Here is a 25,808-nt window from a genome sequence, read left to right on the forward strand (position 1 = left end):
GGGTATGGGGAAGGGAAAAATGAAAGCAAACTTTGAAAAATAAAGAGAAGATAAGAGAAAAATGAGGCTAAGGGGCCTATTAAAAAGTTAAAAAGAGTAATAGAATTAGATAAAAGTTACAAAAAAAGAAAAGAGCAAACTAAGAAAAAAAACTCCAAAAATCCAATTATGAAAAAATAATTGAGCCCAATAAACTTCCTCCATTGACTGACTGATTGATTGTGATACCGGAGATCAAACTCGGACCTTGCACTTGTAAGGCGCAGCAGCACCACTGAGCTAAATGACCGGCCCTCCTCCATGTTTTTAAATGAGTAGTTTCTTTCTAGGATGTGCATTATTAGAATCCACCAGATATAGGGAAGGGACAGTAAGTTGCACCACCAAGACCTAGTTTGCTTCCACACTCACATTTTTGTGTTTGAATGCTAAATCCTGCCTCACCTTTCCTGCTGGGCATGGCTGACCAATGGTGTCTGCCCTAGAGTTTTAGTCACTCCAGCTGCTCCTGATTTGTGTTATGCTGGGTACCCCAAGTCATGGATTTCTACCTTTGTAGGCTGTGAGTTTGTTTGGTGTCTTCCCTGCTCCAGAGGCCTCTCTGTACGTTTACCTCAAGCTGTGCCAACGATCCGGGCCAAGGCAAATCCCTGATCACACTGACAGGGAAAGCAACAGACCACTGAGCTGTTTTGGATGTAGGCAGTGGAGGAGGAAGCGGGTTGTCAACAGTCCACTGGACTTAATGCAGCACTTTTGGTCCCAGTCCCTTCTAAAACCCATACATAACCAGGCCTGGTTCTCAACTTGGAGAGTATGACCCCTGTGACCTTCCCAGCCTGAGATTAAACTTCTGTCTGGCCTGTGCCCTCTCTGCAACTATATATTGCCCATGTCTCACATCCACTGTGGTAGGGTGACACCAGAAACCTGAAGTAAGGTTGTTCTGTAGCTGTTTTATAGCTCAGTTGTAAACAATCCCTTCCCCAAATAGCTCTGATTAATCACTCTCAAACATGATGCATGTGGCAATGGAATTCTTATCCAACTCTGGCCTTCCATGCAGACTCACTTTCAGTGGAAAATCCCATGCAGTTTTTGCAATTTATAATACCCATACACTTTTTTGAAGGCTAGTACTTCCTGCCTGGTCTGTTGTTTCTCCCTGGAGCTGCTGACCCTCTCTGGGCTTACCTTGCATCACAGGAGACAGGTCCAGTTCCCAATTGCTTTGTTCTTTTTTCTGCATTTTACTACTGCTTTTCCAACTTCTCTGTAGTTTCCGGTTAGTGCTCTCCAGTTTCTTGGATATAACTCCTTATTTCTCTTCACCAAGCCATTGTTTTCCCGGTGTCTCTATTCCAGGTTTCGTAGAGCCTATATTTCGCTGCTAGTCTCTACTCAGACATTTTCTTTCCTCCCTTATTTTATTTTTTGTTTTTAATGTCTTTCTCCTTTTAAAGCTCTGACAGTACTTATTGCCAGTTATGGTTGTTTGCTCTTGAATTTCTTTTCATTTGCATTCATTTCTAAAATATATTTATTTATTTTTGGCCCCGGGGATCCAACTCAGGAACTTGCACTTGCAAGGCAGGGTGCAGAACCACTGACCTATATCCCCAGCTCCAAAATACATTTTATTTCTAACACTACTGAGTTCTACCTAATTTTGAAATTTTTCTTATGCAAATTGGTTTCTTGAAATGCCTTGTCATTGTAATATCTTTGTCTTAATATTTCATGATTCTCATCTGTTCTGTGGGCATGTCTTTCTGCAGTGCTTTCATAATCTACAGGGGTCTTGTTCTTTTTTTAAAAAATTTGTATGAAATCTGAAGATACTCATTTTATATTGCTGATTTTTGAAAAGGATGTATCTGAATAAATTCTCTAGCTTCACACTCTAATACTCCCTCTCCAGGCTGGAGCTGTAGCTCTGTGTTAGGATGTTTGCCTAATAAGTACAAGGCCCCAGGCTTGATCTTTAACCCTGCCAAAAAACAAAACAAAAACTCTGAAACTCTCTTGGCATTTTCATAGTGTTTGAAAATACAGTTTCTCTGTTTTTAAGGTATTTTGGCTCAGCTCTCTCTCTCTCTCTCTCTCTCTCTCTCACACACAAGGACACACCCACACACACCCACTTTTATGTGGACATTCTTATTTCTTCGTTTATACTCTTTAGGGATATTCAGCTGAATTCTCAGTTCCTTCTGACTGGCCCTCCAAGATTTCTAATGATTTTTGCCTTTGGCTATAGATTCATCAGATGTTCCATTGCTTCCTTCTGATATTAACATATAGGTCTCGGAGTTGTTCATGGTTTGTCGCCAATCTGCTGGTATTTGAGGGTATATGGAGGAACACAGTCAACTAATTTTCTTAAACCTGCTGTCCATGTGTTTTTGGTTTTCTTATCCTATTTATTCTGTTTGCATGGGAACATCATAAAAGATATTTAGAAAACTACTGTACCACTGTTTCCATCTGCCCAGAATCCCTAATATGGACGTATGACTCATCTAGAAATATTGAAACTAATGTTTAGTTTTATATAATTTATACTTTGTAAATAAGGTCCTGACACATGCTACAACATGTATAGTCTTAAAAACATCACATTAGGGGACCGCGGATTTAGCTCAGTGGTTCCAGCGCCTGCCTCGCAAGCGCAAGGACTCATGTTCAATCCCGGGTACCCCCCCGCCAAATTACATTAAGTGAAAGAAATCAGCCACAAATATTATTTGCTCCTGGTTATATGAAAGGTCCAGAATAGGCAAAAATAGAGATAGAAAGAAATTAAGTGGCTGGGGATGAAGGAGGGTAGGGACTGATTTCCTCTTGAGATGATGATATATTTTAAAGTTAGTTTATGGTGATGGTTGTACAACTACATGAGTATGATAGAAACCATTAAACAATACATTTCAAATAAGTAAACTTTATGATATATAAATTATATCTCAATAAAGCTGTTATAAAAACAAAATTAAGCCAGGTGCATTGGCACAAAATGTGTATTCCCAGCTACTATACTCTGAAAGCTAAAGCAAGAGGATAACTTGAGCTCAGGAGTTCAAGTCCATCCTCGGCAATAGCAAAACCCTGTCCTGAAAATAAAAGCAATAGGCTGTGGTGTAGCTCAGTAGTATCGCTTGCTTAGAATGCACAGGCCTTGGGTTTTATCTGTAGTACTACCCAAGGTGGGATGGGAGGGTGGAATTTTTTGAATACAAAAAAATGTACAAACCAAAAGAGAAAAGACAGGAAATTCAAATTCATAAAGTTGAAATGTTTCCTTCAGAAGAGATTTTGGAAAAACACGTGGTCCATATAACTGACAAAGAATTAGTAGCCATGGAACAGCACATATTTAGCAAATACAAGGCCCTGGGTTTAATCCCTAGCAAAGAAAAAAAAATGTAGTAAACACAGCATGTAACTCCTACAATAAATAAAATATGAATAATCTGATTGAAAATATGTGCATAGATAGGAACAGAAACTCACAACAACAGAATCAGAAAGGATCAAGAAACATGGTAAGATGCTCAAAGTCACTAGGAATCAATGGGATGCAGTAAAAAGCATTAAGATACCATAAATCAAAAATGTGACAGAAACAACTACAGTCATAAACCAACCAATCTTACTCTGTTGGTAGAAATGTAAATGGTCACAATCAACTATTCTGTGGAGCATACTGCCATATCCAGTAAAAATAAAAATAAATGGTTGGGGATAGCAGTTTGTAATCACTGCACTCAGGACAATGAAGCAGAAGAATGGAGAGTTCAAAGTAATCTAGCCTTCGCTATATAGTGAGACCCTGCCTCCAAAAAAAAAAGAAAATCCTAAAATCTAGCAATTTCACTTCTTGATACCTTAGAGAAATCCTCAAACACATACAATGAGACATAGGAATGTTCACAGTGGCAGTGATTATTGAAACTGTCATAGCAAATAAAGAGTAACACACTAATACTCCTCAGCATCAGGGTAAATTGTGATATAGTCCTGTAATGGCCTACTATACAGCACTTTAAGTGACAGTAACTTGTGTGTATAAATAAACTACATATACATAATAACGGTATATAAAACTTTGCAGAAAAGCATTGAGCACTCGACACTGATCACTTTAGGATTAAAGTCATGCAAGACTATTATATGTTGTTTACATCATTGGTATATGTGTGTGCATGTGTGTGTGTGTATGTATGTGTGTGTATGTGTGTGTGTGTGTGTGTGTGTATATATATATATCTATCTATCTATCTATATATAGATAGATAGATAGATATATGTATGTCATAAGCACAATAAACTCCAAACTCGAGAAAGTGATTCTTTTTCTGGAAAAGACAGAAATTCAATTGGGTATTAAAGTTCTATTTCTTAATCCAGAAGCAGGTTTAAGAGTGTTCATATTCTTGTACTCACTATGCTTTTTGGTTTTGTTTTGTTTTGTTTTTGGTACCAGGGATTGAACTCGGTTCCTTGTGCTTGCAAGGCAGGCCACCAAACCGCTAGGCTAAATCCCCGGCTCTCACTATGCTTTTTGGACATTTTCAGTATTTCAAAATAACTGTATTCCCCAACATGACATAGGATTCCACACTGAAGAAGTAATAAAAGGGGTAAGAGTATTTCCCCTCCCACGTCACACCCAAAGCAGACATTTGGTACAGCCACAGGCTTAGATTTAGGTTGTACACAACTCCTGTTTCCCCTCTCCTTTCTTTTTTCTTTATTTTTAAAGAAAACTTTATTGAAAGACAGAAAGTTTCTAAGAGAGACAGAAGAGGGACCAAAAAGGTGGTTGCCTGCCCACCCTACTTTCCAAAGATGTTTTATACAGCAAAGCCATGTGGTAAGGTGGGTACAAAGTGGAACAAAACTAGTAAGACCCAATGGAAAATTACAAGGTAGGTGTAAGGTAGGGCAAAACTATGACCAACCAGTAAGATTACAAGTACAGTCACCCAGGTAATATTGATTAAATGGGAGTCAAATGGGGGAACAAGTCATGTAGCACTGTACAAGGATATTCAGTAAGGGTGGGGGTCAGGGATATTTCCTGGAAAAACTGGGTTAAGACCTTGATCCCCACCCATGTGATTGTTTCCTATTTAGAATATCAATCACTGCTATTTATCCCCAGGGGAAGCACAAAGGTATAGTAGCTTCTCTCCTTTTACAATTCTAGCCTTCAGTGCATGTGTCTTCATTGTCCTCTATGTTGGCTCCTCACTTTGTTAGCACCCTGAGGGCAACTGTGTCTAACTATCTACAAGATATCTAATTAACTCACCTATCTGCAATATTCCCCCCTCTGAAGAAGTACCCCTGACTGCTGTGAGTGGGCAAAGGACAAAGACAGCTCTGGCTACTTCCCGCTGAAGAGGGTCGTAGTTGTGATCAGCAGTTAGTTACTCTACAGAGGGTCTAACTAAAGGCCTTCCATAGGTGCCAGGCACTGTCATCCTGGTAGCTGCATAGCTTTTAAGTCTGAGGAGACAAAGCCAAAGAAACAGTTAAGAATGCATGGGCCAGACTACAAGGTCAGCAGGATTGCTATGAATATGGCACACAAAGAGGATAAGGAGAAGGTCCAGGGGAATTCAGAATCCAACACGTTAAGTCGTATTGTATGGTTTAGCAGTTATGAGCTGATTACAAGGTCGATCTGGTGGATCTCAGTAAAAGCAGTCTAGCACATTTGTCATTGGTTCCATTTGTATGACTGCTTGGAGTTTTGCAGCCTACGTTCATCTTAGTATGGAATAGTCTTTCAGTCAAACACCTCCATCTGATCACAGGACATTAAATGACATAAAGAAAACTCTTATTTGTTATCCTTTAGTAGGATGCCTTCATTCTGGAAGCTCTGTCTTGAAATTCAGTAGCCACAGAGGAGGGAAATGCCTTGAATTAAATACTGTTGAGAACTCCAACCAGTAATCTCGGTGAAACCTCCAAAATAATATAGCGGGGAGAGATTTAACTCCCAAACCTACTAGATAAACGAAACGCAAATTCATGTTCTCTAAAATTGAAGAATGAATTCTAGGAACAAGAGGTTAAGAATAGGAAAAATTTTATTAAGAGAAAGAAAGCTTCTGTCTAAGAGACAGAGGGGGACTGTAAAGGGGTTGACCCTCCACTCTCCTTTCTATAAGCATCATCTTTAATCTTAAGTGTCCAACTCTAGCAAAAAGTTTGCCACAGAAGGCTGTGAGCAATTCAGGTGAGATTTCAACTTCATTTCATATTATTTTGGACAGAGAATCAAAGGGCCATTAATTTTTTTTTCTGTTTTCATGTTCAGTAGTTATACTCATTTAAACAGAAGGCTATGAGCAATTCAGGTGAGATTTTAACTTCATTTCATATTATTTTGGGCACAGAATGAAGGGGCCATAAAATTTTTTTCTGTTTTTATGTTCAGTTTCATTATACTTATTTAAAAAGAATGATTATGGAGTTTATGTGGCACAAAGGGTTGGGGCACTGATGTGGCAAAGAATCTTTCTAGTTCCACAAGGCCTGTGCTGTGGGCCTTCCTGAAGTAGGGGTAAAGAGGATAGCCAATGAGGAACACCTGGATTCTGGCTTGCACTAAAAATAGGGATACAGGGGCTGGATGTTTAGGTCAGTGGCACTGTGCCTACCTCACAAGTTCAAGATCCTGAGCTCAATACCTCATACTGGGAGGAAAAAAAAAAAAAAAAAAAAGGATTCTATAGATACCCCAAGGACTTCAGCTTTTTTCACTCCACATACTACCAAGTTGAATCAATATCCTGTACAATATTTAGGAGCTAAAGATTTGTGTGTCTTGTCTCCAGTTTCTTCCCAATTGTGGTGCAGGGATTTAGTGTTTTGAATTCTATTTTTAGATGTGCCCTTTTTGAAAAAGTTTAGTTATAGTGTTAGTTCTAGTTCTACGATAACTAGCATCAGTACGGGGTAAGTAATTATAAGTATTCATTCATACTGATACAGATAGGGCAAAACTGGCTGGAGACATAGTGGGACTTGTCAATTACAAGATCTCAGGACAGTGCCAAATAATTCTCAGGACCCCATATGTAGAACTTCTCCCTGGCTCTCACAAGATGTGGACAGCATAAAAAGAGATAAGAATTTACAAGGAGCCTGTTACCGACTCTTCACTGTAGACCATCCTGGGTCTCTCAAGGCACAGGACATACTTTTATTTTTGCTCTTTTTCACTTTACCTCTTTGTTCAGCCCAAGTTCACTCTACAGAGATAGTTCTTCCCTTGTAGCCCTTCACCCCTCACTTTTCAAACAAACTTTTGGCACAATTTTTTGCTTGTCCAATTCTTTGTTCAAGGCAAGAAGGACCTGGGATACTTTTGTTTGGCAAGTCATTTCTAAAGGAATGACCTGATAACATTTTGGTGTATCCAGCCAGAAGATAATGTTTTGGAGGGGCCAGCCACAAGAATAAAGCTTAGGTACCAAAGATCAAGGTCATATCTGTGCCCATATTGGGCACAATTTTTGTTTCTTTCCTCCAGGTTTCTTCTCTCTCTCTCTCCCTCACTGTATCCTCTAAGCCAAGAATGTAGATTGTCCTTAAGGCATACAGGGAACTGTGTGCTGCTTTTCTAGCCAACAGAGATGGGGGAAGGGATTACAGGCTTTTGTTTTTCTCTCTAGCTGCTTATGTTCACTCCATGTGTATGCCTTGTTGTCCATGCATTTTTTTGTTATATATTTTGCTAAATTAGCCTGGTTGCTGCTTACCCCAGTTTGTAAATGGCTTCTCCTCAGTTTGTATTCTGGTCAAGAGTACTGCCATATTACCTTGCTGCGTGACCCGCTGCCATTTTGTCTTGATGCATGTCTATGTGTAACTTTTATGTGAGCATGGGTCACTGGCAGCTGCCATCTTCTTTTCTCTAGCTCATTTTTTTCTTTTTTTAATAAGTAGCCTTAAGCTAAACAGCATATGAGTTTGTGAGAGTAACTTTTTTCTTTCTTCCCATAAAAAAAGAAAAACTATGCACTATCTCTTTAGGAACTCATGCAGCCTTTCCTAGTGCAAAACCTTTGGGTGGTGAAGCTACAACCAAAGGACCACAGCTGTGTCTCTGGGCAAATGTGGGTGCATAAAGCAGGCGGGGCATGACCCTCTTACCTGGCTCCAGGGGGGATATGCAAACAACAATAACAACAGCAAAATAAACTTGTCCAGTTTTAAATGCCCAAGGCTTCTGGCTGGAAATGAGCCCGAGCAACACTGTGTTCTCCCATCCAAGAGCCTACCTAAGGACACCACCTGGCTTTGTACTTCCGTTTAAATGCAGCAAAGTTAAAGAACTAAGCCTGATGCCTGAACAGAACAATTTTTAACATTTAAAAACCTAACCAGAGTAACTGTTGAGTATATGAAGATAGCCATCCCTGTGCTCAATACTTTTTCCATCAGAGTAAATGCAAGAGACAATTTTTTCTCATAGTTTCACTTTGGTTAACGAGAATCATTAAAGGACTTGAAATATTAGGTAAGCCATCAAGAGGCTTAGAATAAATACAAGTTGGGCCATCAAGGGTTCCAACTAGGTGGTTAAAAGAATTTTGCTTGGGAATGTTCTTCCATTACCTCATGGGAGTTTGGACTAGGCAAGAGCAACAGATGGCCCACCCACCTTGTCTCTAAGGAGTTTATAGGGCCCCAATATGCAGACAGAGGTTTTCTTCTATGGTAAATGATGCTGCTACCACTCTAAAGTTCAGACAAAGATGTCTGCCCAGGTTCTGCAGTCTCACAAAAGGGACCTCCTTATGCATGGGATACTACCTTAAGGAGCACAGGCCTAGCTGTCTCCTCTCTATAGGTCCCAGGACAAGCAGATGGAAAAATCTATTGTATCTCATCACCACACAGATTTCACCAACTTCTCCATTAGGCCATATCTTTGATGAATGGGACAAGTTTGATGCTGACAATTTAAAACAAGAAAGCTTATCTACTATTGCAATATGGCCTGGGATAGATACAAACTGGGAGGTGGCAAAAGATGGGTACAGGATACTTTATGAGACTATTCTTCAGTTACAGTGTTTCTGCTTGAAACATGAAAGTTGGAGTAAAATGCCTTATGTTCAGGGGTTTTATGACTCTTCATCAAAGACAATGCTCGAAGAAGACACAGATATCTTAGATGTCCCCGTTCTAAGACCCCCATTATCTCTGAGAGAGATCTTGGTCTTGCTGATCTATTTAGGGAGGATAAACACACTAGGAGGTCTTCAACCTCCCCCTAATAATCCTCAGACAAATAAATCAGGTCCATCTCCTCCAAGTAACCAGGGGACTCCACTAGAGCCTAGTGTCCCAGAGGAAACCAACGTTTTCTTGGCAGCCCCAAGTCCCACTGGGTACACACAGGCAGCTTTAAGCCCTGCAGGTCAAACCCAAAGTGGTGCTTCCTACTACTCTGATTTACAACTTGTCCTATCCAAAAAAGAAGTCTCAGGGATGGAAGAAAATACTTCAGAACAGGTTCCCTTTTCAGTTGCAGATGTCCAAGAGTGCAAGGAACAATACAGACCAACTATAGGAAGATCCTAGTAAATTTGCAGATGGGTTCCAAGCTTTGACTATTGCTTTTGACATATCACCATATTCATCTAATTCATCTTGGCTACTTTCTGTACCTCAGATGAGAAACAGAGTATCTTTAGAGGTTAGAAACTCTGCAGATGAACAAAATGCCTTAAAAAGGAGAATCACCCTGAAACGGCTATTCTCCAACAGATGCAAACTGGGACTACAATGCTCAGCATGGACTAGAAGTGTCCCCTAGTATGCTAATTTCTTTTATCATGGGGATGAAAAGACACGTTAAAAAAGTCTGTCAATTATGATAAAATGAGTGAGGGCACAGAGAACAATCCAGCTTTGTTTTGTAACCAATTAGCAGAGGCCTTCCACACGTATGCCAATGTAGATCCAACTTCGAGGGAAGAAGAAGCACTACTGGGACAGCATTTCATCTGTCAGTCAGCCCCAGGTATCTAGTGTAAGCTATAAAAATTTCAGATGGGGACCACAGACACCTTTGGCCCAGTTGCCGTACACGGCTTTTCCCATGTTAAACAACCAGGACCCAAAAGAGAAACAAAAAAGAAAGGCTAAGATTATAGCTGTTGCAACTGGTAATGCTTTAAACCCACTCAGGTCATCTAAGGAAAAACCCAAGGACAACTGAGGAGAGGGTTCCTGTTTCAAGTGCAAAAGAACTAGACACTGGCATGTGCACCAAGCCTCCACCTGGGCCCTGTTCTAAAAGTGAGACAGCTAACACCTGACTCATGGCACTTGGAGGTTTGACTGTCCCGGCTCCTAGAGAGGGTCTAGGCAAGCCAAAACTCGCACTTTCTACTCTGATGACTGCATAGGCCGCTGTCCACAGACATCACCAGCTCCTGTGAGGAACTCTGGGTATGGGTAATCTTGGACAACAAGGGTGAGCCAATTCAACTGTGTATAGACACAGGGGCAGCTCATTCTGTTTTGATTTCTTTCTCTAGAAAACTCTAAGTCTGTACTCAGAGTTGGGGTTGAAGGAACCCCTAGTCAGAGATTCTCTACTCCTCTGATGAGTCCCTTTGAAAGTCATGTTTAACCACAAGTTTCTAATTGTCCCACAGGGTCCTAATATATTTCTAGGAAGAAATTTATTAACAAAATTAGGGGCAATTCTCAAATTCCAGCTAAGGCCAAAATGTATTTTACTTGCTGGGACTACAGAAGGTCTCCCTGACCAAATTAGCCAACCCTGCTGCATGGTATAGGGAATACCTAGTAAGGCAAACTCAGCTATGCCAGTATCTGTAAGACTAAAAGACCCCAGAAATTTCCTAATTGAAACAATATCCAATCAAAGGAGAGATGTGAAAGGGCTTCCATCTTCTCATCTGAATATAGCCATTTCTATCCTTGTCAGTCCCTTTTCAATACTCCCACTCTCACTGTAATAAAGCCCTCAGGAAAATATAGGATTTTACAAGACCGCTGCAAGACTGTTATTCCAATCCATCTATTGTGACATATAAACATACAATTCTCTCCCAACTTCCATGAGCTACCAACAGGTTAAGATTTAATAGATGTGTTCTTCTCCATCTCCCTACATTCAGACTCTCAGTGTCTGTCTGCCTTTGAATGGGAAAATCCTGTTAGAAGAGAAAAACAGTACTGTACTTGGGCAGTTCTCCCACAGAGGTTCAGAGACAGTCCTCACCTTTTACTTGGACACTAAAAAAAAGACTGGAGGAACCTACAGCTAGAACAAGGAACCGTATATAGATATTCTAGTTTGCATCCTACTATAATGCTGTACAAACTCACTTTCTATCTATGAAAGGATATAAAGTCTTTAAATAAAACACTCAGATATGCCTCCAGAAAATTCAGTATCTAGGGTATATTCTTACTCCCGGGGAACAACAGCTGTCTAGGGGCTGGATCCAGGCTATCTGTAATCTTGGGCCTTCTGCTACCAAACAACACCTTCATTCCTTCCTGGCAATGGCAAGCTTTTATAGGACATGGCTACCGAATTTTAGACTAATGTCAAAGCCTTTTTATGATGCAGTAAAAAGCCCTTAAGTCTGTGCCTCTTTCGTGGACAAAAGTGACTGACAAATGCCTTTAAAAAAAAAAGCCCTAAACTTAGGCTCCAACACTGGAAATTCCTGACTTTAAAAAAAGTTTTTTTTTTCCTTTCTCTATGTATCAGAAAAGGGCAGAATTGATTTAGGGGTCTTGACTCAAAGACTAGGACAAGAACCCTGCAACTAGTGGCATACTTTTCAAAGAAATTAGATGGCTGCTGGATGGCCACCCTGCCTGACAGCAATAGCAGCTACAGCTATACTTCTGTAGAAGAAGCTACAAAGTTAACTTTGGGATGGAGACTAGAAGTTCTGACTACCCATCACCTATCGAGGAGACAAAAGATTAACAAGTGAAGGCTGATGATTTAGCTCAGTGATGCTTCTGCTGCCTGCCTCACAAGCACAAGGTCCTGAGTTCAATCCCCAGTACCCCCCCACCAAATGTTAACAAGAAGACGGTTTACCAAGTATCAGGCTATGCTCTCAGACACCCCTAAGGTAACTTGCACTGTTAATCTAACCTTGTTTCTTTGATGCCTACAAGGCCAAAAGTTAGCCACTCTTGTGAACAAGTAAGCTCCCAGACCTATGCAAGCAGACAGGACATCAGTGATCTGCCCCTCCAAAACCCTGAGTGGATACAATTCACTGATGGAAGTAGCTTGTCCAAGGACAATGAAAGGCAGGTTATTCAGCATCAGCTCACAACAGGTCACTGAAGCAAAACCTCTTCCCCAGGATACCTCTGCTCAAAAGGCAGAGTTGGCACCTCTTACTTCAGCATTGATATTAGGAAAAGACAGTAAGGTAAACAGCTATACAGACTCCAGATAAGCCTTTCTGGTGCTACATCCAATCTGCAAGGTAAGAAGCTTATCTACAATATACAGAAGAAATTCTATCTAGAGGCAGTACATCTTCCCAGACAGATCACAGTTATGCACTGTAAAGGACACCAGAGAGACATGTCTGAAGGCTCCTTGGGAAATCAAAAGGCTGACAGAGGGGCAAAAAGGGGAGCCCTATGCCCCTTAAGGCTCTAGCCTTATTCCCAATTCCTGAGGAACCATTAAAACCAGTCTATACCCCGCCACCATAAAGATAAGTGGCCCTTAGGACAAGGTGGAATTAAAAAGGGCCTCTGGTGGTATTTAGGAAACAAACTAGTCCTTCCCCCAAAGGACACAGTGGAAGGCTATAAAAACATTTCATTATACTTTCATGATATGGGAAGAGATACTATATTGTAAATGGTCACTTGAGTTTTCACAGGACTAGCAACAACCACCCAACAAGTCTGTAAAGCTTGTCTATTCTGTGCCTACAACAACCCAGGCAAGCCCAAGCTGTCTCCTATATTAGAACCTGTATAGAGGAGAGGGACATATCCTGGAGTAGTGTGGCAATTAGTCTTTACCCACAGGCCACCATGTAGATGATTTACACAGATGTTAGTCCTAATTGACACCTTCACAGGTTGGGGTGAGGGCTTTCCTACCGGCTTAGAAAAGGCTACACCAAGGTAGTCAAGGTGCTTCTTATAAAATCATCCCCAGAGGGGCCGGGGATTTAGCTCAGCGGTTCGGTGGCCTGCCTTACAAGGGCAAGGAACCAAGTTCAACCCCCGGTACAAAAAAAAAAAAAAAAAAAAAAAATCATCCCCAGATTTGGACTATCCCATTCTCTCTAGAGTGACAATGGACCTTCTTTTACTTCCCAGATAACTCAGGAAGTGGCAGAGGCTTTAGGAATAAAGTACTACCTTCATTCCACTTGGCAGCCTCAATCTTCTGGAAAGGTACAGAGAACCAACCAGACCCTAAAGTGGGCTCTGGCAAAATTTTCTAATAAACATCTGAGTCCTGGCTCCAACTGCTACCAATAGCACTCATGAGGTTAATGAGGCTGTTTGAGCCCATTTGAGATGTTATATGGAAGAGCATTTCTATCCCTTGATATGATAGTAGACACTGAGACCATGAGACTCACAATATCTCATCAATCTGGACCAAGTACAACAAGCTATCCAAATGTATGGGAATAGAGTCCAACTGGACCACCTAGTGTCTACCCTGGAGACCAAGTGCTTCTGGAAACGAAAGAAGAAACACTAGCAGATCAGTTAAAGCCAAAATGAAAAGATCCCCTTTTCAGTGATCCTTACAACACTCACTGTAGTAAAGGCTGCTGAGACAGATAACTGGATTCACCTTTCTAGATTAAAGCCGGTCCCATCTGAACTGTCAAAGAACAAAATCACCCAAAAGAATGCTAGTCCTGTGAGGCTCTGGAAAATGAGATTTCTCTTCAAAAAGCAAGGCTCCAGTATGCTGCTACAAATAAGCAAACAGATCGTGCTAAAGCCATGGCTCTCAGACTCTTGATAATTATCTGACATACCTCTCAAATATACATTCTTCTCTACAGGAAGCATGGACATCTGACCTGCACCTCACATCTAGCAAATAGCAGGCAGCTCAAAGGTCACTAACTCTTTTCTTGTTGTTTTGTTTTTTGAGACAGGGTCTCACTATGTAGTTCAGACTGCCCTGGAACTCACTGCATAGCCCAGGTTGGTCTCGAACTCACAGCGATCCTCCTGCCTCAGACTCCCAAGTGCTGGGATTACAGGCATGCACCACCACACCTGGCTTTTCTTGTTATTTTCTGACAGGCTTTTAAAAAAATTCTTCAACCCAGCCAGTGAGCTAGAACACCCCAAGGTAGTTGGAGAACACATAATCCCTAGGGGGTAGGTTCTACAGCCCCTACCAGTTTGAAGAAGCTACAGAAGACAAAGCCCACCACTCTTTCAGCATCCCATAGAGATTTATAGGATTTATGCCTCCCAGAGAAAAATGATATTGGAGGTAGAGCCCGGCAAAACTGGCTGGGGAAATAAGCAGGACCTGCCAATTATAAGATCCCAGGACAGTGCCAAATAATTCTCAGGACCCCATAAGTGGGACTTCTCACAGGGTCCCACAAGATGGGGATGACACAAAAGATGAGACTCCATGGGAGCCCGCTATTGTGGAGCTTCACAGTAGACCACTCTGTGTCTCCCAGACTCAAGGCGGGCTTTTATTTTAGCTCTTTTTCACTTTTCCTTTGTTCAGCACAAGTTCACTCTACAGAGCTAGTTCTTTCCTCGCCCCTTCACCTACCTCTCACTTTTCAAATTTCTGACACTGTTTTTTGGTTTGTCCAGTTAGTTCGTTGCTCAAGGCAAGAAGGACCTGGAATACTTTTATTTGGTGAGCCATTTCTTGGGGGTGGGTACTGGGGATGAAACTCAGGACCTTGCACTTGCCAGGCAGGCACTGTGCTGCTGAGCTACATCCCTGGCCTTGGCAAGGCATTTCTAAAGAAACTACCTAATTAGCAATGCCACATTAAACAAAGCTGATTCATTTTTTAAATTTTTTATTAGTACATATTATAATACATGATTACAATTATCATGAGGAGCTGGTGCATGTATATAACATAGCTTAATTCTTTTTTTGTCCACTACACCTCCCATCCCTCCCTGCTCCTTTCAACTCTTGATCCTTTATCTGTTTGCAAAAGCTCTAGTTCCATTATTTTCCTCCATCCCCTTTCCTTTTCTCCCTCCCCTGTTCATCTCGTTCCCCCGCCCATTTGACAAAGATCTCCCTACTCCCTATTATCTGTTTTTTATTTTGTGCTTTGTTAATATTTTTAGGAGAGTTTCTCATATAAGAGAAACCACATGATATTTAAGACATTTTACTTAGTTGTCTCAAAGTGCATCCATTTACCTACAAATGCCTCAAGTTTATCTTTATGGCAGAGTAGTACTCCACTGTATACAAAGACCTTTTCTCTCTTCATCTATTAATGGGCATATAAGCCATTTGCAAGATTTACCTATTATAAATTGTGCTATTATAAAAATGGATATTGGGCTGGGGGTTTAGATCAGTGGTTTCCACTGTTGTGTTTGCCTGCCTCACAAACACAAGGACCAGAGTTTGATCCCCAGTACCAATACATAAATAAACACATAAATTTTTTAAACTGAATATGCATTTCACTGTAATATGATGTGTTTAACACTTTCAGAAAGATACCTGAAAAGGTGAATAGCTGGGTCAAATGGAATTTTTCTTCTTAGTTCTTCAAGGAACCTGTGTACCAATTTTCATCGTGGTTGTACAAGTTTACATTCCTACCAACAATATTAAAAGACTTCCTTTTCACCAGCAGCCTTGTTAGCATTTGTTGTTATCTGACTGGAGTATGACAGACTCTCATTTTAATGGTCAGTCATACTGAACATTTTTTTCAGGTATTCATTCACCATTTGTACTTCTGGGAAGGGTCTATTCATTTCAGTTGCCCATTTTTTTGGCTGGGTCTTTTACTAGGAGGAGGGCTGATTGTTTTTTTAGTTATCTATATATTCTAGCTACTAGTCCTCTGTCCAGAGAGTAGCAGGCAAAAAAATTTTTCCCATTCTGTAGATTGTCACTTCACTGTTGTTTCCTTTGCAAAAGCTTTTTAAAATGACATGATACCATTTGTTGATTATTGCTGTTTCTTGTGCCACTAGGGTTCTGTTCAGAAAGTCCTTGCTTACACTTACTTCTTTAAGATTTTTACCTATTTATCTTTCAACAAATTAGGTGTTTCTGTTTTAACACTTAGATCTTTGATCCATTTTCATTTTAGTTTAGTACATGAGATAAATGGGTGTAAACTCAATCTTCTACATATGGATATCCAATTTCCCCAATTTAAATATCCAATTTAACCATTTATTAAAGAAGCTATCTTTCCTGCAGTATATGCTTTCGGCCCCTTCGTTAAAGATCAGATAGCTGAATGTGCCTGGGGTTCTTCTTGCTTTCTCTATTCTGTTCCATTGATCCACTTCTGGTGTTGTGCCAGTACTATGCTGTTTTTATCATTGTAACTTTGTAATATAACTTGAAATCTGGGATTGTGATATTCCTGCTTTGCTCTTGTTGCCCACAATTACTTTTGTCATTCTGCATCTCTTCTGGCTCCATATAAATTTTAGGATTGTTTTCTCTGGATCTGTAAGGAATGCTGCTGGTATTCTGATTTGGACTGCATTAAAGGCTAATTATCTTTTTCACTTAAGAGTACTGCCTCAATGTACATCCATTTAGGTATAAATGTCTCTAATTTCTCATTCTTTATGACTGAGTAATACTCCATTTTATTTTTAAAAAACCCAATAACAACACATTTTCTTTATCCAGTCTCCAGCTGATGGGCAATTGGGCTGTTTCCAAGTTTTAGCTATGATAAACTGTGCTTCTATGAACATGGTGGTACATATATCACAGTGGTATAATTCTTTTAATTCTTTTGGGAAGATACCCAGCAGGGAAATAGCTGGGTCAAATGGGACCTCTAATCCTAGTTCTTTGAGGGATCTCTATACTGATTTCCACAGTGGTCACACCAGTCTACACTCCCACCAAATATGGACAGGATTCCCTTTCCCCCACAACCCTGCCAGCATTTGATATTGGTTGATTTCATGATGGCAGCCATTCTTTCTGGGGTGAGGTGGAATTTTCATTTGCATCTCTTGATGACCAGTGATGTTGAACATGTTTTCATATGTTTATTTGCTATTTCTGCTTTTTTCTCTGAGAAATGTCTGTTGTCAGATGCCCATTTTTGGATTGGATCTTTACATTTGGGAGGTCTGATTTTTTTTTTTTAAGCTCTTTTTAGATAGTAGAACTGTGAGGAACAGTTAGCTGTTAAAATTTTTCTCCACACTGTGGATTTTCTCTTCACACTGCTGGTGGTTTCTCATGCTGTGCAGAAGCTTTTTAATAAGAGATCCCACTTGTTGATTCTTTGTGCTAGGTCATGTGCAACTGAGGTTATATTCATGAAATCTTTTCCTACACCAGTGTTTTCAAGAGTCTGCCTCTTCCAGCCAGTTTAGTGTTTGTTTTAATATTTAGATTTTTAATCCATTTCAATTTTAGTTTGGTGCATGGTGAGAAATACAGGTCTAGTTTTAATCCCCGGTAAGGTGAAACCCAATTTTTCCATCACCATTTATTAAATAGGTTAGAATATGGGGCCTGGGATTTAGCTCAGTGGTTCTGCTGCTTGCCTTGCAAGCGCAAGGGTTCAAGTTTGATCGCCAGCACCAAACCAAAAAAAAAAAAAGAAAGAAAGAGGTTATAAGACACACATGTAAATACTGAATAGTTTCTCTAGTGTGAGAAACTGAAAGTGTAAATAAGGATCAAAATGTGTAATAGATAATGTGAAATAGTAAGAAAAGCTGCAAAGGGAAAGGGGAAGTAGAAAGGGTAGGGGAAAGGAAAGAAGGGAATGGAATAAATATGAGAAAAGGAAAAATGGAAACAAAGTCTTTGTAGATAGGGAGGGGTGGAAGGGTTGACAGGAGGGCAGGGGAATGGGGAAAAAATAAGAACCAAATACAGGACTGGGGATTTAGCTCAGTGGTTCCACCGCCCACCGCACAAGCACAAGGTCCTGAGTTTGATTCCTAATAAAAAACAAAACAAACAAAAAAAAACTCCAATGATGAATGCCTTGTTATTGCATACCTAAAATGTACCAATAAAATTAATAATAAAAAAGAATTGTGCTTTGAAGCTAGTCTGCTCAAGTTTAAATTCTGCTTATGATTTACACTTTTTATTTATTTTTGGTTTTTTGAGACAGGGTCTCACTATATAGTTGAGACTGACCTGGAACTCACTATGTAGCCCTCAAACTCACAGTGATCTCAAACTCACAGCTGGTCTCAAACTCACAGCTGGTCTCAAACTCACAGCGATCCTCCTGCCTCAGCCTCCTGAGTACTAGGATTACAGGCTTGTGCCACCATGCCCGGCTACACTTTTTAAAATTAATTTTAATTAATTATCACCCTCCTCCCTGGGGATTGAAATCAGAGGCTTTGTACTGGGCTACATCCTTATCCATTTTTAAACTTTTATTTTGAGACAGTTCCTTGCTAAGTCGCTGCATTCCCCAAGAGGGGCTCAAACTTCTGATCTGCCTGCCTGTCTCCCAGAATGATGGGTTTATACGAGCATGCCCAGCTTCATATTTTCACTTTTATTTTCAACATGTAAGACAGGCCTCTTAATTATTTATTTTAATATTAATATAACTGATAAAGATGTGCTTGTTTATTTTTATTTATTTTGAAATAATTATAGACTTACAGAAGAGGTTTCCTTAGTACTTTTTGTTATAAATATCTGCCATAGTATTACAAATATTAGTCATATGGTATTAAAGGTAGTTAAACTAAAATGTTCTTGACTTATGCCTCAAACTCTCTACCTAAGGATAAAATATAAATTTGAAGTTTAAACCATTTCCTAAACTGTGGTGCTAATATGTAGTTCTTCAGAGTCTCATTTTGTAGTTTAGGGGAGTCTTAAACTTGTTATGTTGCCCAAATTGATTACAAACTCACAATCTTCCTCAGTGCTGGGCTAGAATGTAGTTATAATATCAATGGACACATAATAATACTAATATATCAACTATTCAGATTCCAGACTTTTAAATATGCCACAAATTTAAAAATCCTTAAGGATGGGCAGGGATTTAGCTCAGTGGTGCCACCTCCTGCATCATAAGAACAAGGACCCGAGTTCATTCACAGTACCAAAAAAAAGTACTTAAGAACTTTTCTTGTTGGTTGTGAACTACAGCCACAGAAGAAAAGAAGTGATGTAATATCATATCTGATAGGGTCATGAACCTGAATAGATATAGTAATATTGTCAGAAATCTCCATTTTATAGGACCAGGCAGCCCGCTGGTACAAAACATGCTTAGCATGCACAGGCACTAGGTTCAATCTTCAGGATCAATAAATACAAACCTCACTTTTTCCATAAAAAATAAAAAAACATAGGTGACATGACTCTATACATCTAAGAAATGCAACAAACAGTAAGTAGAACAAACACAGAGATCCACATGGAGATAAATTACAGCCAAACCACTGAAAGACTGACACAAAGTTTGAAAGCAGGAAGAAAGCAGAGAAGCAACACATCATGAACAGGACAGCCTCAGTAAGATCAACAATAGATGTTAGAGGAATGTCCCAGAATTCATGGGAGCCAGAAGATGATTTAAAGTGCTAAAAGAAAAAAACTACCAATCAAAAATTCTATATCAGACTCAATACTGTAAAGATGGGAAAAACTCCCCAAAGCAATCTGCAGACTCAGCACAATCCCTATTGAAATTCGCAAGTCTTGAATATAAAAATGAGAAATGGAAAAGCTAATTGTCAATGAAATGGTAAGGGGGCCCAAATAACCAAAACAATCTGAAGGGCAAAGTGGGGAGACTCATTCGTTCCAATGTCAAAATAGACAAAAAGCTACGGTAATCAGGCAGTATGGTATTTCATAAGGACAGACATAGTAAAGAACTGGGAGCCCAGAAATAAATCCATACATCAAAGGTCAATTGATTTCTAACAACAGTGCCAATACTATTTACTGGGGAAAGAACAGTCTCTTCCACAAATGGATGGACCAGCTGGAGAGCAATATATAAAAGATGAAATTACACCCCTACCTCATAAGAGACAAAAATTGTATGAAGTGGATCAAAAACCTAAATGTACAAGCTAAAACTTTACAACCCTTATAGAAAACACAAAATAAACCTTCATGACTTTGGATTTGACCATATCTTAAATAGGACCCTAAAAGCATAAGCAACAAGAGTAGATAAATTGGACTTTATCAAAATGAAAAATGTTTGTGCACCAAATGATACTACCAAGAAAGTGAACAATCCAAAAGAAAGAAAATATCTGCAAACCATATATTAAGGCTCTAGTTTCCAGATTTTATAAAGAATTACAACTCAGCAATAAAAAGACAACCTCAACAAGCATATGAAAATGGCTAGCATCATTAGTCACTAGGGAAAGGCAAAGCAAAACCACGAGATGACACTTCACATCCAAGATGATACTTCACATCTGTCAGGATGGCAATAGCCAGACGGACAGAGGAAACAAGGATGAGAATACAGAAAAGCTGGAATGCTTATATACAGCTGATGGTAACTGTAAAATGGTGCATCTACTGTGGAAAAGCTTCATGGTTTCTCAAAAAGTTAAACATAGGACAATTACATTTATCCAGCAGTTTAATCCTAGGTATGTATCAAAAGAACTGATTCATTCTTATAAGACAAATGTTCACAGTGACACTACTCACAGTAGTTAAAAGATAGAAACAATCCAACTGGCCATCAGTGGGTGCCATGACCAAACAAAATGTGGTTCAAAAATATAATGCAGTATTACTCAGCAGTCATTAAAAGGAATGAAGTACTAGTACATGTACAGCACGAAAGGACCATGTTATACTAAAAGAAAGAAGCTAGACATAAATCATCATGTTATAATTTTATTATCATACAATATCCAGAATAAGTAAATAAATCCAGAGACAGAAAGTAGACAGTGGTTGCCAGAAGGAGAAACTGAGAGTGACTGCTTAATGAATACAGTTTTCTTCTAGAATGAAAATATTCTGGATCTAGAGAGTGGTTAGTTTCACCTTAAAAATGTACTGAATGAAACTGAATTCTCTTTAAAATGATTAGTTTTATGCTATGTAAATCTCAGTTTTTTAAGTTAAAAAAGGAAGTAGCTTATGGTTATAAAAGAAACTGAAAGAAAAGGGAACGGTGTTTAAGAATCTGCAAAAGAAAACAATTCATTAGAAAGAATGAAAATTGGGCCGGGGATTTAGCTCAGCGGTTCAGTGGCCTGCCTTGCAAGCGCAAGGACCGGAGTTCAATCCCCCGTACCAAAAAAAAAAAGAAAGAATGAAAATTGTAATCAGCATGTGGCACCAAATTACTAACCTTAATGAGGCCAATATCTCTTACAGGCACATGATAAATGTATACAGTATCAGAAGAGGCCAAGATTTCAGGAGGAACTAAAATGTAGATGGTACTCATGGCCAAAAAAAGAAAAGAAAAAAAGGAAAGGAAAGGAAAAGGAAAAGGCATCAAACAAAAACAAAGACTTAGGAGTGGGGTATTGCCACTACAGCCGCCACCTCAGGAGCTTGATGAGTAATCTGTGATCTGTGTGGCCCTGAGGGGGGGGCTGAGGTTGGTCACCCCCATAAAATGATTTGACAAGAAAAAGAGAGAAAAAATGTTAGTCCTAGAAGGAACAAGGACAGGGGTTTAAAGGTGCTCTGTTTTCCAAAGAAATGATTCCAGAATGATTTAGCATTTAAATGTAAAGACAGTAACAAATGTTGATAGGACGTGCATAAACCAAACCTTCATACACTGCTGGAGGGCATGTAAAAGGGACAGCTGCTGTGGAAAAGTTAAGGAGTTCTTCAAAGACCTAAACATAAAAAGTTGCTATATGACCCAGCAGTTCAACTTCAAGAGCATTGAAAACATATATTCACATAAAAGCTTGTAAACAAATGTTCACAGAGACATTATTCATAATAGCTTAAAAGTAGAGCTGGGCATTACAGCATATGCCTATAATCCCAGCATTTGGGAGACTGAGGCAAGAGGATCCTGCAAGTTCAAGGACAGCCTGAGCTACACAGCAAAACTGTGTCAAAAAAAAAAAAAAGGAGACAACCAATGCATAGATAAACTGGTAAATCCAGAATGGAACATTATTTGGCCATGAAAAGGAATGGAACACAGGTTGCATAGCTTTTATCTCAAATGTTTGGGTATGAAGTATCTCAGTTATAGAAATTTTTTTCATATTTTGGAATGCTTGTGTATAATTAATGAGAGATGTGATCCAAATTTAAATACCACATTCCTTGATGTTTTATATACATTACTATATAGACAGCCTGAAGGTTATTTTGTACAATATTTTTAGTGCCCCTGCATTTTAACTACAACCTGTGATGAAGTGTACGGCATTTTCCACCTGTGGCATTATATCCCTGAAAAAGTTTTGGACACTGGCTGGAGCATTTTGGTCTTCAGATTTTTGGATTAGAGAGGCTCAACCTATACAATTCATACTACAATACAGATGAACCTAAAAAAAGCCCTATGTTGAGCAAAAGAGGCCAGATACAAAAGATCACATTTCTGTGAAAAGTCTACAATAGACAACTCTAGAACAGAAAGATTAGTGGTTGCCAGAGGCTAGGAAAGGTGACATGAAGGAGCGACTGCTAATGGTTAATTCTCTTTCTGGGGTAATGAAAATGTTCCAAAATTAGATAGTGGTCATTATGCAACCTTGTAAAAACCACAGAATTATATACTTTATAATAGTGAATTTTACATTTTATGAATTTCTTCATGTCAGATTTTAAAAGCTGGCTTACAAGTTGGCCATCAAAACCCAAATCTCTTTCCTTTTCACATCAGTTTGAACTAGTGAAGATGGGGTGCTAATATCACTGAAACAAGAGGCAAGGTGAACAGTACGTTATGAGCAACACTAAGCCAGAGTCTGGGGTTAATATCACCTGACTGTGGGCATGTTCTAGGTGATGGTTTATATTACACACCTGGAGGGCTTCCCCTTCCAGTTCTCAACTTAAATAGTGATTAAATTTTCACAAAAGTTGTTTAAGTCTTATCTCCTTCTCCACCTACAAAGTATACCATGGTCTAAGAGTATCAATATTCTCTCTCCCCATTCTCTGTTCTTTCCACACAGATGGTCTCAGCTAAAGAAAGAAAAAAAGCAATTTATTTAGCTAGCTAATAAAAAATGTGAATAATACCAGTAAACATGATTCTCTCTCCAGAATGCCTCCAACACCTTAGTCCCAAAATAACTATTAATTGGGCAATTTAAGAAATTAAGGTTTGGGGTCAGGGATGTAGCTCAGTGGTTTCACTACCTGCTTCGCAAGAGGCAAGGTCCCAAGTTTGATCCCCGGTACCAAAAAATAAATAGATAAAATTCAAGGATACACTTGTACACTTTTCAATTTAGAGTCTATGAATCATGTGTATCAAAATCACCAATGGGGGCTGGGGATTTAGCTCAGCGGTTCAGTGGCCTGCCTTGCAAGCGCAAGGACCCGAGTTCAATCCCTGGTACCAAAAAAAACAAAAACAAAAAACAAAAAAAAACACACCCCACCAATGTTACCACGCTTACTGAAAACTTAACCAAAAACCTCTAGGAACAGGATCTAGAAAATGTATTTTCAAGGTGACCCTTAACTTAAACACGCTGGAGTCGGAGAATCACTTTTCTAAGTAGTTCAACAAAATGGGACCTGCAAAGCAGGATGTGGTGGTTGGTGCACTCCTGTAATCCCAGCACTCAGGAGCCTTAGGCAGGATCGTTGCCACAAGGTCATTTGAGGCCAGCCTAGGATACATGCCTAGTAAATTCAAGACCAGCTTGAACTACAGCTACATTCATAGTAAGTTCAAGGCCAGCCTGAACTACAGAGTAAGATACTATCTCCAGAAAAAAGCAAAAAATCCTTGAGATGTGTTATGTACATGTATTAGTTCCTCACAATGAAAGTAATCATTATATACTGTAAACATGCACAAATGAACATTAAAAATTTTTTAAATAAGAATGTGAGATATGTGCTATAGTTATACTACACATCCAACAGTAAAAATGGCATGAATGCCAAAGTAGTGGTGTACCAGTGATGGTGAACCTTTTAGAGAGACAAGTGCCCAAACTACAACGCAAAACCCACTTATTTATCACAAAATGCCAACACTGCAACTAAACCTGAATAATGAGGTTTTAGTTTAGAAAAAAAAAACTCCCATATATTAACATCTTTTGTCTCAAAAGAAAAACAACAGGGCCAGGGATTTAGCTCGGTGTTTCTGCCACTTGCATACGTAAGAACCCAAGTTCAATCCCTGCTACCCCGCAAAAGAAAATGTGCCATAGGTTCACCACCAATGTGATATACTGTGTTCAAATCAAGTAAAGGAGATATTTTTCTTCCCAATAACACTGAGAAAAATATGGAAAAAAGAATCTTTTTCTATTCCTTATTTCTTCCATACCTGAGTAGTAAAGGATTGATTTTTTTTTTGGGGGGGGTACTGGGGATCAAACTCAGGACCTTTTGCTTGTGAAGCAGGCAGCAGAACCACTAAGCTAAATCCCTGGCCCATAAAGGACTAAATTTAATGAGAAGTTGAACAAAGATAAATAATTCTTTTTTAAAACTTTGCTTTTGATGTTAAAAGTCCTCGTGTTTTAAAATATTATCCAGTTATAGTAATATTCATTCAAAAATTTATAGAGCACCTGTTTGTTATGAGACCCAGACAGAACAAAATACACTTGGTAAAACTACTGGTCGTAATTTATTGTGATGATTCAGAGTCTCCAAACATTACAAATAGCAAGTGTTCAAATACTAGAATACGTAGGCAGAATTGAGCAGATTCTATATTCATCCTATATTAGACCAGGGAAATGTGTTTCAAAAATAACTTCTATTGCTTTAACTATATAAAATCAAAACAAATACAGGAGGTCTATAATTTCCACGGCTTACAGTATTGTGGTATCTTCTAACATTGTAAACATTAGTTCCTTCTCATAATTTTAACATATACACTTGATTTTGTGGCAAGATGGAGCGATTCATCATGGAAACCCGTCAGTTCAAAAGATACTACTAAAAAAAATCAATGCACTTAAAAACCTAAATAGTAAGTTATCTCTAAAATGCTTTTTCCCTGAACTCTAAAAGTTGTGATTCCTCTTCAGTCAAAAAAAAGTAGCAGGCCAAGGAAATGAAACTCACACTGTGTCACTCTAGAAATACGTGCTCAACACGTGTGCACAGAAAAGATGATGATTTCTAAGAGACCCAAAATGAACAGGCCAGAGAACCTGATGCACTGTTTAGGTCGCAATCGCAAAGCTGTGGAAAATAAAAACCACCGCCTAAGCCGAAGACCTGACATCTATTGCTTCCTAACACCCAGAGATCTCCAGATAGGAGTGGGGGTTTTAAAGTGAATTTTCTTCGTTGCTGATTCCGCAGCACTACCTCCGAAGGGTCGGAGGAGTCACAGACCAGGAACACATCGGGGCGGATCCCGCGCGCCCGCAGCCCCGAGGCGAGCCTGGGAGGGAGC

The 25,808-nt window shown here is 39.4% G+C and overlaps 1 protein-coding gene across 8 annotated transcripts in view; it reads right to left on the reverse strand.

Moving 5' to 3' along the window:
• The window catches only part of Dnm1l (dynamin 1 like), a 69,511-nt gene that overhangs the window by 43,218 nt on the left and 485 nt on the right, over positions 1 to 25,808 (reverse strand). The gene's annotated exons all lie outside the window — the stretch shown is intronic.

Source organism: Fukomys damarensis, unplaced genomic scaffold (assembly GCF_012274545.1).
Source record: "Fukomys damarensis isolate Sample0158 unplaced genomic scaffold, DMR_v1.0_HiC HiC_scaffold_15, whole genome shotgun sequence".
Classification (NCBI taxonomy): Eukaryota; Metazoa; Chordata; class Mammalia; order Rodentia; family Bathyergidae; genus Fukomys; species Fukomys damarensis.